This window comes from Cupressus sempervirens, chromosome 3, assembly GCF_028749045.1.
Source record: "Cupressus sempervirens isolate cs-2001-9-10 chromosome 3, ASM2874904v1, whole genome shotgun sequence".
In the NCBI taxonomy this organism is placed as follows: Eukaryota; Viridiplantae; Streptophyta; class Pinopsida; order Cupressales; family Cupressaceae; genus Cupressus; species Cupressus sempervirens.
In genome coordinates, this window is record NC_143120.1 from 433,845,300 (window position 1) to 433,858,732 (window position 13,433).

Consider the following 13,433-nt stretch of genomic DNA (forward strand, 5'->3'; position numbering starts at 1 on the left):
TCTGATATGACACTTAATTGAGATTATTTTTCTTCTTCTTTGGTGGCAATTTTTGACCTAGGAATAATAGATTTATTATAAGAGTTATTTAACAAATAATTTAGATAGATAATGAAATGTATAATTCAGCCTTATAGATAAATGATAAGCATTTTATTTTAAAAGAGCATAATGTTATGTTCAACTTTTCTGTAATGGTTTAACCTTTTCTTAAATTATCAAATTGATTTGTGTACGATCCTAGAAAATTTTAAGGTGACCAATTGTAAATTTCATAATTGCAACCTTGCATAATGCAATTTAGATAAATTCAATTTTATAAACATGTACACAAGGAATTACCTCTTCAGGTGTAGGAGACAAATAGTTACAATCATAAGTGATGGGATACCCAAAGTTGAGGCTACTATAGCTTCGGTAAGATTTGAGAATTAAGTACTAATATGTCTTCTATATAGAAACCACTTATATGTCCTTGACATGGTGCAAGGATAATCTAATTTCCTGATTATGATATATCGACATGATTCTACTTAAGGTGATGATAGCTCTATCATATTCACATGCATGTTCAACTGAAGAGGCATTGCCACATTCATTTCCTTGTCATGATATGTTACCATATCTACTACCTAAACTTGTATTTTAGAATTCCCTTTATATTTTATTGTATTTTAAAAACAAATAATAATATTAATTTATTTACATCTTAAGAAGTTGGTGATTATTTAAGAAATTTTCTTTTAATAAAAAAATATCAAATCATTTTTTAATGAAATTGTATCAAAATTTTAGTTAAATGTAGATATTACATCATTAAATTTGGTAAATTTTAAAAGTATTAGTTTCTTTTTTTTCCCAAAATTAGCTATAGATAATCAATTTTATTGATATAAAAGACAATCAACCTAAATAAATAATAATTATATTTTCATTGGAAAAATAGTCTAATAAAATCAACAATAATATTATACTAGAAACATGTGCATGATGTTTGGAGGATGAGACCATGAGACAAATTAGGGTTTTGAGTGGCGTTGGTGATCCACAGGTAGAAAATGAAGAGGATGAAGACCTAGATGTGTCTTGTTGGTTTTTTTCTCTACAATGGTGAATGTTTTTGGAGGTGAGATGGGGGGTATGGTGCTCTAATGTATTTTATTTTTCAAGTTCATTCTAGGTGGGTGATGGTGGCCCTTCTTGTCGCTTCTTATATACCAATGGTGTACTTTGCAAAGGACAAACATTTTCCCTTTCATGTTTGTGGTTGATGCAAGCTTATTTATATCTTATATAGGTTTTTTCTTACTTCTCTAGAGGTTTTAGTGTCTAATGCATCTATTGGTGGGGCTTTCCCCTAGCCTTTTATGGGTATCTCTAGTGTTTAGAGGGTTAGGGGAGGTTCTATCTCTTTTCCTTCCTCTTTTAGATGCCTTCCTTTTGATGAATTATGGTGAATCTTTGTTTTCTAGGAGAAGTGCTCAAGTGTAAGGAGAGGTTGTGTGGTTTTGGTTGCACTATGCTCTTTCTTTATGGTAGGAGTGTTACTCTATGGTTGTGGTTTGGGGATTGGTTAGCCCTCTTTGAGGTTAGGTACCCTCACTATAAGATGGGGATTTTCATCTCCTATCTAAGAAGAACTCTTCTAGTTGTGGTGTTGAATAGACTATCATGGGTTTGGCTTGTATTTTTTTAGGGAAAATGCTTCCTTTCAATTAGAGATGATGTTGTCTTTTTTGGTATGCCTCTTGCCAAATGTCATGGGTGTTGAGGGGAACTAACAATCTTTTTCTAGAGCTCTTCTTGATGCCCTATGGTCTTCTTCTTTTTCTTTGAATAAAATCTTGGCTGGGCCCTTTTCTAAGAGAGATAGACATTACCCTTTGTGGGTTCATTGCACCTTTCTCTTACCTTTCAAGGTTGTGCTTTTTAAGATTTTAGGGTTTTAACATTTGGTGGTGTTTGGTTTCTTGTGACACCATGAAGACTTTTAGTAGCTTCTTTACCATCCTTCCTGGTTGCTATCCTATCAAGGTGGAGCTCTACCCTCTCAAGGATTGGAGATGTCCTTTTTATTTGATAGCTTCTTGGTGGTCATTTCTTTGGCAGTGTTTTTTTGAAAATCTAAAGCGGGTTTGTTGTTGGGTAAATGTTGGTAAAGGAAGTTCAATGGGGATGAGGAACTTTTTCGGTGTTGGTGTTTTCACATGAGAGATCTTTTGTTTCTCGACTCCCTTGGTCAGAAGCTAATGGTGACTCCTTTTGGGGAAAGTGTTTTTAGATCCACGAGGTTCTTTATTTGCATAGATCTGGTTTGGTTTATGTTCAATTTAGAGGTTGGTTTCTCTTTTTTTCTCGGTCAAGTTGTTATTGAATGACATGTTTTTTTTGTTTTTGAGTTTTTTTCTTTTTAGTTTCTTTGTAGTGGTTGTGAGGCATGTTATTAATTTTAAAGGGAACTTGCTAATTTATTGTTGTTTTTGGTTGGAAAGTTAGTATGGTTTTGGCAGGCTTGGTAGGATAAGTATCCTTAGGAAAATCCTTGAAGGCGTCGGATCCTTTGGAAGATCCTTCAAGATTTTGGGTCCCTTTCAAAACCCTTGGGCTCGGCATTGGGAGCTTGTTTCCTTAGCTTAGCTTTTGTTCGTTGTTCTTTTGTAAGGAGTTTTCTATTGTAATAGGTTTCAGGGACCTACCAATACTAACCTTATTAATAAAAAATAATAATATAATACTATTTAATTTTTGAATTTGGTATTTTAATACAAAATATTAAAATAAGGAAAATTACTGAAATCTTATATTTACTTAATTTTCTCTACGATGTCTTTTTATTAAAGAGAAAGGTGAAGAATATCCTACAATTTTGAGACAGTGGAAATATATTGAGAAAATTTTGGGATACTGCATACAAGAAACAAGTTCTATTTTTTCATCCATGGAATTGATTAATTTGGATGAAAAATTCCCACCTTTGACTTGTTTCTAGCTCCTTCTATCGAAAACCATCCGAGCTTTAGGGTTTCCTTCAAAACTGCATACAAAATCGTATCTTTCGAGTTATTTTCGATCAATATCTTCTAAATCATTTTATGGTAGATGTATCATGTGCGAGGAAAATTTGTAAATGGATTATAAAATCCTCAAGTCACCACTATATTTAGTTGTGTTTGCTACCTTATCTAGGGGTACTAGTGTTATGACATTTGGCTCCATAGGGAGACTTTCCCATAAGGCGGAGCTTTTCCCTAGCAAAATGAAAGAGGTCTGGAGTAGATGATCTTGTGGAGGAATAGTGCATGAAAGCTTATATTGTAAATTCTTTGAAACTTCCTATGGCATTCCGATAGGTTCGAGTACCATCATATTTGGCCGATAGTTACTTATTCTAGAGGAATTACATTTAATCATTTTAAAGTTGTGTATTCATGTAATGCATTGAAAGGCTATTAATGCTCTTAATTTTGGATTTAAGATCACATAAAATGAAATTTGGTTGCAAAATGGTAATGGGCACCATAATTTTTTTCTTTGGAGTCATAGTGACTAATGTTGGAAGAGTGAATGGAAGTGTGAGGGAAATGTCTAATTTTTGGAAGATTCATGTGGAAACTTCGATTTTTATGGATGGATAGTATTGTTGTGATTTAAATCATATTTGTTAGCTATCTCAACCTCTTGACTATCATGTTTATTTTTTAATGTTCTATACTATTCGAGACAATTTTCCCTTGATGAAAAAAAAAATAGGATCTCTTTAATCTCTTTTCAATAGCATATTTATAATTACACCATAAATGTTTTACTTAAATCTAACTCTAGAACTCACTAGACGACAATAGTATGAACTTTAGTGCTAGTGCCCCTTGTTATTGAATCAACATTGGAATGACATTACTCATCTAGCATTGTCACTACTAATCTAACATTGTTTCTATCATCTAAAAAATGTTATATAATTCAAATAAATATCTAACAATTCTTATTTTGAAAATTTGATTCAATAAAAACAATTCTTCTAGAAAATGTACTTGAAAAGAGTTTCTTTTGTTAAGTAGTTCTTTTGTTTCTAGATACTAATATTAAAAAATGGACAAATTTCTTATTATAAGTATATTATTGATCTCATGTTTAAGTTAAATAATATAGGTTCTAGAACTATTGTACTAAGAAGGTACATTTACATAAAAAAATTTAAACATTAAAATTTAAATATGTGATTAGTACAATGGTAGAAACATGTACTACACCTCTATGTGACTTTGATGTTGTCTCTTTTAGATCTTTGATTGTGTCGATAACACTCGCACCATAGGAGGTGCAAGGAGAAAGCTTATAAGTGAATATAAGAAAAATGTAAATAAATTTATATATAATAGAATGATAATTAGTTTGTATATTATATTCAATTTGTGTTAGTTGTTAATTATAATTTTTATTTTATTGAAAATTTTGTATATTATTACAAAATTTACTATTTTTTGTATTAGCTTTTAGAATTAAAGAATTGAATAAATATTTAAATTGTAGTAATCAATGAGATATTGAGATATTAGATTAATTTGATTACAAATATATCAATAAATAATTATATATGATTAGAAAATTATTTTATGGTTTAATCTTGAAGTTAATTGTATTTAATGAAAAATGTGAAGAGAGATAACAAGACATATAAAACCTCGATGTCGTAATGACACACAATATGGTATTCAAATTATAAAACCCTCATCTATATTACTGATATATAGAGCCTACAACCTCAATAGAGAGAAATGATAGATTCATTTTAAGAGGAAAGACCCATTTCCATAAAAACTTGAAAAATAAAGATATCCAACAAGGAAATAGAGCAACAAGTTTTGAGGAAAGAAGACCACAAAGTTTTTAGGTTAATATATGTGATAAAATAATGTATAGTAAAGGAAAAGTTGAATGTATAGAAAGACCTAGAAAAGCCATTACAAATCCTCATACCTTGCAAAGGAGAACATGTTTACAAAAAATGAATGCTCCAGAAGTAGATTGTCCAAATATAGTAAAGGTTTATGTGAATTTATTTTCATGAACTCTGTAGTCAATGAAGGAAACTAGGGTTTTTATAGTTTGAGACATCTTGATTGTAGATGATTTAGCACTGATCATCTTTTAATGACTCGATGTTTGTAGTGTTCAATTTTGGTTCAAAATTGGTATATCATAGTTTTGAAAATTCTTGTTCTTAAAATTAAGTAGGAGTAGCAATTCAGTCTTAAACTCAAGAGATTTTTCTGGGTCTGATTTACATTGTGAGCTTTCAATGTAATTTGCATGAAAAATGATAATGAAAAGGTTAAGTAACTATTGTAAACTAAACAATGAATTTTTTTTCTAAGTTCATTGTTTGATCTAATGAACATCGAAAATATATGATTTAAATAGATGGTAGCAGCTATTTTAGTTTTCAATTTCTTGTAGTGGTGAAGGAAATTAGTTAAAATTTCTTAATATGACTCTCACCTTATTATTAAAACACTTCGTTTTCAAAATCTAAAATAGAGAAAATATTTTTTAACTTCAAATATTTACACCAAAAGTTTCAACTTCTAATTTCTTCACAGCTTCTCCACCTATGACTAGTCTAATTTCTATAGTAAAATAATCATGTAGACATGAAAAAAAAAAAGTGCAACGTTGTAATACACATACAAAAATATAAAATAAAAATTTCAATGGTTTCATATTACTTTTCTACACCAAAACCTCAAGCTGACAAATAAAACAACATTGAGGCTCAATATAATAGAGTTTGGTCCTAGCAATAGATAGTTCATGTCCATGAAAGAAGAACTAATGTTGCATCATCCACAACATCCATTATTCACTATAAAAAATGAAAAAAATTTACATTATTAATAGATATATAGAAATAAACTAAATCTAAACTATCTGTAAAAATACCAAACGATAATGAATTTGACTAAGATTTACATAATCATTTGCATTTGGATGATTAGTATGTTATTGATAGTTTACAGTTTAAAAAGAAAAGGGTGGAAAAAATACTTTTAAGAAATCATAAATCCTTATTTCTATTGGTGTTGTATAAATCCACAATATGTTGAACCTACCAAGAAGTTTTATTGAGCTTAGATTATTTCTTCAATAAGGCAAAAACTTCTCCCTTTTTTCTAACAATGTTCTAACACCTTGAATGTCAATGAAGTCAATTCTGTGTTGGAATGCATTCTTCTCTCTCGCAAGTAGGTTCCTTCCTTGATAGATTTGAGGAAGCCATATACTATTACTTTACCTTATTTGTTTCTCTTGGTGCATATTGCCTAGATGACAGCCATGAAAGGCATGGGATTGAGCAACAACTATTGTTAAGAGAGATAAAGAACATATTTGCAACATGTGGACTTGCAAGAACTGATGAAGTCATGTTTTTAGAACTTGAGGTATCGAATGAGGCAGGCTCGCTTAAAATCTCTTTCCCTTGCTAGGAATGTTGCAAGTCAGGCCATTCTTCTTATGGGTATGTTTCAATGTGATGGATATACAATTGTGGAGGAAAATGGTTCTCTCAAATGAGTGCCTCTTCTTGGAGACACACTCCTAATCAGGCACACATCTAATACATTGGTAACTTCAACTCTCTTTATCACTCAATTATGTTTTCCTTTCACAATAGCTTCACTCTACTTATTCTTATGCTTGAGACATGGCAAGTTGTTAGTTAGGGTTAGTGTTTTGGTTGTTGCTTCATAGATAGGACACATATATAGCAGTAATATCATTTATATATAATTTAAAAAAAAAAAAACTATTCTTTATATATATTTCTATTAAAAATTATTATTATGATTTATTAATGTATCTATAGATACTTTTTGTACTAAAACAATTTTCTATATTATTATGTTGGCTTTATTAGTAGCTATAGAATAAATATCATATGAATATACCACTAAAATAGATATATAGGTTTAAATTATTTCAAAATGCATCAATACAAATTTGATTATAATTCTAAAGGAAAATAAATAGAGAAAAGAACATGAGTTATTCATTCAATAATTGTGTAGGTCACACTCTTGGTGAAGAAAAAGAGTCCAATGAGGGTCGTAAATCAGATCATCTAGTATACAATACAATCTACCCTAATCCTATTCATTGGCATTAAATTTATAAATGCACAATGAAGAAAATAAAAATAGAGAAAGGAAGAGTACAAATAATAATTAAATGCCAATATAATGCCCTAAAGATCACCATGAAAAGAAAACTAAATGCTTTGATTTGATTTAGTTTTTAGAATAAAAGACCAAAAAAGGCTATACTTTGTTATTTTTCCAGATTATTATTGTGAGCTTCTAAGATTAAAGTGGAATTTTTGATACACAAATTTAATGAAATAGTTAGTAAATTAGCTGAATTAGAAGTACCTCTTTCATTCTATAAGTTTTTAATCGATATGTTAAATTTCTATAGCTAAGCAATTAAATGTACATAAGAGAATTTTTTAAATCCTACAATTATTCAAATGGTTATAAGGTATGGTATGATAGATAACATGTCTATTGAAATTTGTAAAATATGGATTAATAAAAAATAAGATTTGAACATCTAAAATGTGAATTTAAAACACTGAAGCCCTAATAGGAAAATAAAATCATAAAACCCTAAGAATAGAAGCACACCTTTAATGAATATTTATTTTATTTTATTTACTCTTACAAGATAGTAGTATATGTTGAAGTTATCTCATTTCACCATATTTTGTGTTTTAGTTTAGAGGGTTCCATGAAAGGGAATTTATTTAATTGGTAGAAGAGTGGATGGAACCGATTTGGTCAAGAGTTTAGTTTTCCATTCATTAAGTCAGTTTTGTAGGAAAAATTATTAGTTTGAGGAAGTATGTGAACTTTGTATATTCTATAAAAGAATAATATTCTACTATTTTGATAAACTAAGAAATAGAAGTAATAGCAACCTACAATATGTAATAGATTAGCATGGAAGATCAATTAGAATTTGTGTTTGCATAAAATTCTTTCGGTGCTCTTTTTTGCCCTATTTTCTTGTGTTTTAAATTCTAAAACACTCTATCAAACTTCAAGGAATCATGAAATGTTAAATGTAGGGTACAAGAAAAAGCAACATTTCGAGGTCGAGTTTGGGCACAGTGAGCTGAGGAAAATGAAATGATCACCACTATCATATGAATATTAATATTCATAACTAAATTTCCCTTTTCCTTTTGTCTTTAACTAACACAATTAAAAACTAAAAAATATTAATTAAAAGAAACATTTTTTAAAGATGATAAAAAATAATCATTAGAATCTATTTGTCTTAGCATTTTTATAGAGAAAATCCTTCATGCCAATGTCTATGCTGGCATCAAATGAACATTTTACTATTTTTAAAAGTTAAATTAAAAGTTATTTTAAAATTGCCATTTTCATGCCGGCGTATTCATGGCTGTAAATGTTTGTCTTATAAGGAAATTTCTCTGCAGAAAATGGAGAAGATAATGTTAGATAGCTATGTGATGGCCCAAGAAAGTCATTGTCAATGTCAATGTCAATGGAAGACTGGAAGGATTCGTGTGTTTCTCGAGTCTAACCACGTTAGACTTTGAATGGGATTTTCTTGTCTATTTAGGATAAATCAACACTTTGCATGGCTTATTCCACACAATATGACATAATTTTCTATGCAAGATCATAGGCCGTATCTTGATGAATTAAAAACAGCAGCACAAAGAAAAAAAACAGAGCTTAAAAATAGAGCAGCAAAACTCAAACATATCAAAGAGCTATACAGTTTCTTCTTGTTGTTACAGCTGAGAGGAATGCTCTATTTATAGAGCTCATACATATTTCTAGAGGGTTCTTGAGAAGCTTCAAGAAAGGAAGCACTCTAGAGATTTCTACATAATTTTAAATTCAAATTTTGCACAAAGAGAGAGGCTCCAAGAAGCAAGTAGAAAGTTCTGGACTGTGCATTAAATGCCCAGCTACTATAATAAACATTATTTTTAACACCCCCCCATAATGTTTATTTGGAGAGAGTAGGAACATCTTTGAGCTGCAATAGATCTCTAAATTTCGTAGATTTTACGATAGACAATGCTTTTGTAAATATATCAGCAAGTTGATCTTCTGTTCCGCAAAATTGAAGCTCCACCTCTTGTCTTTCAATTAGATCTCGAACAAAATGATGATGCACTTCTATATGCTTGGACCTTGCATGATATACCAAATTTTTTGCTAGCTTGATAGTACTTTGATTATCACAAAATATTGTTGTTGGAGAGTCTTGTGGATGATGCAATTCTTCAAGTAACCTCCTAAGCCGTAATGCTTCTTGAGACGCCTTTGATAAACCAATATATTCAGCTTCTGTAGATGAGAGTGACACTGTTGATTGCTTCTTGCTACTCCACGAAATCGGTCCCGATCCAAGATGGAAGATATATCCTGAAGTTGACTTTCTATCATCAATGTCACCTGCATAATCAGAATCTGTATATCCAACTAAAGTACGTTCTCCTCCATATTTGTATTCAATGCCAAGCTGGTAAGTACCCTTAATATATCTTAACATTCTTTTAGCCGCTTTCTAGTGTTCAATGTGTGGATCTGCCATGTATCTCGATACAATACCAATTGCATATGCAATATCTGGTCTAGTTATAGTAAGATACAAAAGATTTCCAACAAGCTGCCTATATAATTTTCCATCCACTTTCTTTTGAGTAGAGTTAGCACCTAACTTTACTCCTATTTCACATGGTGTATTACATGGTTTACAATCACTCATATTGAATTTTTTAAGTACATCAAGAGCATATTTAGTTTGAGAGAGCATGATTCTTCCTTCTTCTTGCCATACTTGCATACCCAAAAAATAGTGCATTAGTCCTAAATCAGTTATTTCGAAAGCTTGTTTGAGTTGATTTTTAGTTATCTCAATATCATGTGCGTGATTTCCTGTAATAATCAAGTCATCCACATACAATACAATGATAACAACCTTATTATCACAATATTTTACATACACATCTGGATCAGCATTACTTCTTTTAAATCCAACTTCTAGGAAGTACTTATTAATTTTTGAGTACCATTCCCTTGGTGCTTGTTTGAGACCATAGAGTGATTTTCTTAATCTACACACCAAATTCTCTTCTCCATACTTAATAAATCGTGGTGCTTGTTGCATATAAATTTCTTCTTTTAAGTCACCATGCAAAAATGCACTTTTTACATCCATTTGAAAAATTTTCCAACCAAACTTTGCAGCTAAAGCAACTATTGTACGAATGGAAGTCATCTTAGCTACTGGAGCAAAGGTTTCAGTATAGTCTATACCTTCTTCTTGTGAGAAACCTTTAGCCACTAACCTTGCTTTGTATTTTTCAATAGCTCCATCTGATGTGAATTTGGTTCTATAGGTCCACTTGCAACCAACCACATTTTTGCCTTCTGGAAGTGTTGTTAGTTCCCATGTTCCATTCTTCATCAAAGAATTGTATTCTTCTTGCATAGCTGCTTCCCATTCTTCTTTTCCTTTTGCTTCTTCATATGTGTTTGGAGTGTCAACCTGCATCACCTTAGTCATAAGAGCATAGTTAGCAAATATATATCTAGGACCTTCTTGATAAATTTCTTTGATGCTTCTAAATTTTTTTGGATTTTCATTATCACTTTCTTGAGTCTCATCCCATGTAGTGGTTTGCACACCTTGACTTTGACTATTGGTAGAAGTAGAATTTTCTTCATCAATCCAAATTGGAAAGAAATATAATGTTGGAGAATTATCATTCTTAACATCTTCATCAAACCATACATTTCTTTTAATATAGATTTCATTAGTTCTAGGATTGTATAACCTATATCCTTTTGATTCCTCACTATATCCAACCATTGTGCACTTCTCGCTTTTCCTTTCAAGTTTGCTCCTCCTTTCATCAGGAATGTGAGCATATGCTTTACAACCAAAAATTCTAAAATGAGATACTGTAGGCTTTCTTCCACTCCATGCCTCTTCCGGTGTTATGTTCAAAACTTCCTTAGTAGGTGTTCTATTCAAGATATATACGGCAGTATGAACTGCTTCAGCCCAAAATTTAGCTTCTAGATTTCTAGAATGAAGCATGCACCTAGCCATTTCTATTATAGTTCTATTTTTCCTTTCAGCAACACCATTTTGTTGGGGTGAATAAGAGACAGTTGATTCTTTTTTAATGCCATGTTCTTTACAAAAATCTAAAAAAGCTTTATTCATGTATTCAGTCCCTCTATTAGTTCTTAGTATCTTTAAGTACTTTCCACTTTGTTTTTCAGTCAAAGCTTTAAACTCTTTAAAATTTTGAAACACTTCATCTTTCTTTTGTAGAAAATACACCCAAATTCTTCTACTATAATCATCTATAAAAGTGAGGGCATACCTTGATCCTCCAATTGATGATGTTTTGAAAGGACCCATTACATCACTATGGACTAAATGTAGAGGAGTTTTTGCTCTCCATGATTTACCTTGAGGGAAACTTTCCACATGTTGTTTTCCCATTGCACATCCTTCACACACCTTAGGGCTTAATGATATCTTTGGCAGCCCATGCACCATTTGTAATTTCTCCATAAGCTTGAGACTTTGAAAATTGATGTGCCCCAAACGCTCATGCCATAACCTGCTCATATCATCATATTGAGAAATAGCACACATATGTTTATCTCCATATTTAGAAGTAAATTCTTGAAATTTATATAATCCATTCTCCATTTTACCAATTGCAATGACTCTATAATTATCATTGACATCCTTGATTAAGCACTTATCATTGTAGAATTCTATTTTATGTCCTTGACTTGCAATTTGAGATATTGAAAGCAGATTTGTTTTTAATTCAGGGACTAATTTCACATTTTTGAACAAACCATTATCAATTTTGACATTACCAGTCCCTTTAACTTCTAAAGCACTATTATCCCCCAACTATATTTTCTCTATATTATTTTCACTTATTGATTCAAATTGATTCTCATTATGAGACATGTGTTGTGTAGCACCAGAATCAATAACCCAATCTTCTTTGAAAGTATTATTTTCTTTAAGTGCAACACAAAATGCATTTCTTTTAGAATCTCCTAATTTTGGATAATTATTTACTTTCTTTTCTACATCTCTTTTCTTCTTGAAACATTCATTTGCCTTATGATCCATTTTACCACAATAATGACATTTCCATTTACTTCTATTATGATCTATATATGAAATATTCTTATTTTCATTCTTCCAATTTCTTTCTTTAGATTCATTTTCTTGTGACTTCTTATAATATTGTTTTCCTTTCATTACAAATGCTTGAGATTCACCATCAAATGATTCTTTTTCTTTAACTTGTCTTTTCTCTTCTTGAACCAACTTAGCACACAATTCTTCTGATTTAATACTTTTTAATTTATCTGCAGTATCTAAACCCCTTATAAATGATTGATAAGATCCTGGAAGACTTTTTAATATAATTTGCACAAAATCTTTATCATCTATATCTTTTCCAAGAGAAGCAAGCTCATTTTTCTTTTCCTTTAACTTACTTAAATGTGGGACTATCTCTTGTGAGCTTGATAATTTCAAATTGTATAATTCAGTTGTGAGAGATAAGATCCATACATCACCTGAATTTTGATATAAATCTTTCAAAATCTCCCAAACTTTGACTCCACTTCTCTCATTACGAACTTCTGGAAAAACTTCTTCTGAAAGTGTAAGCTTGATTAGTGCTGCTGCCCTCTTGTCCCTTTTATCCCAATTATCTTGATCATTTCCTGGATTCGTAGGCCTTTGTTCACTACCAGTCACAATATCATAACAATTTTGAAGGGTTAGAGTGATTTCAACATGAGATACCCAATCATAATAATTTTTTCCATTTAATTTAACTGTAGGAAAAGTCACACCAAGTGATTCCATTGTTAAATTCTCTCCCTTTTTTTTTTTTGGATGAGAATGAAAGATATTTAAGAACTTGAACACCCAAGCTTGAAACTGAAAAAGTCTCACCAATTTGTTGAAGAAAAAAAACTTTTCTTTTGCTGCAATATCCTTCCTTTGATGTAGTTTTTTGTCCCAAACCAAATTGCTGTTCACTCCTTAGTTATGGCCTGCAAATGTAAAGATTCACACAAGAAAAACACATATATTCATTCCAAAAAGCATCATATATTCACAGCCCAAAGAACTGAAAATGCTCTGATACCATGATGAATTAAAAACAGCAGCACAAAGAAAAAAAACAGAGCTTAAAAACAGAGCAGCAAAACTCAAACATATCAAAGAGCTATAAAGTTTCTTCTTGTTGTTACAGTTGAGAGGAATGCTCTATTTATAGAGCTCATACATATTTCTAGAGGGTTCTTGAGAAGCTTCAAGAAAGGAAG

General features: G+C 30.9%; 1 long non-coding RNA gene across 1 annotated transcript; it reads right to left on the bottom strand.

Annotated features, from left to right (window-relative positions):
• Positions 1 to 12,609: 12,609 nt before the first annotated feature.
• Positions 12,610 to 13,131, bottom strand: LOC149566888 (uncharacterized). The gene is made up of 2 exons (XR_016361589.1): positions 13,057 to 13,131; positions 12,610 to 12,844 (listed from the first exon to the last, which is right to left on the bottom strand). It is a non-coding gene; the product is annotated as an uncharacterized LOC149566888 (long non-coding RNA).
• Between the last annotated feature and the right edge of the window lie 302 nt (positions 13,132 to 13,433).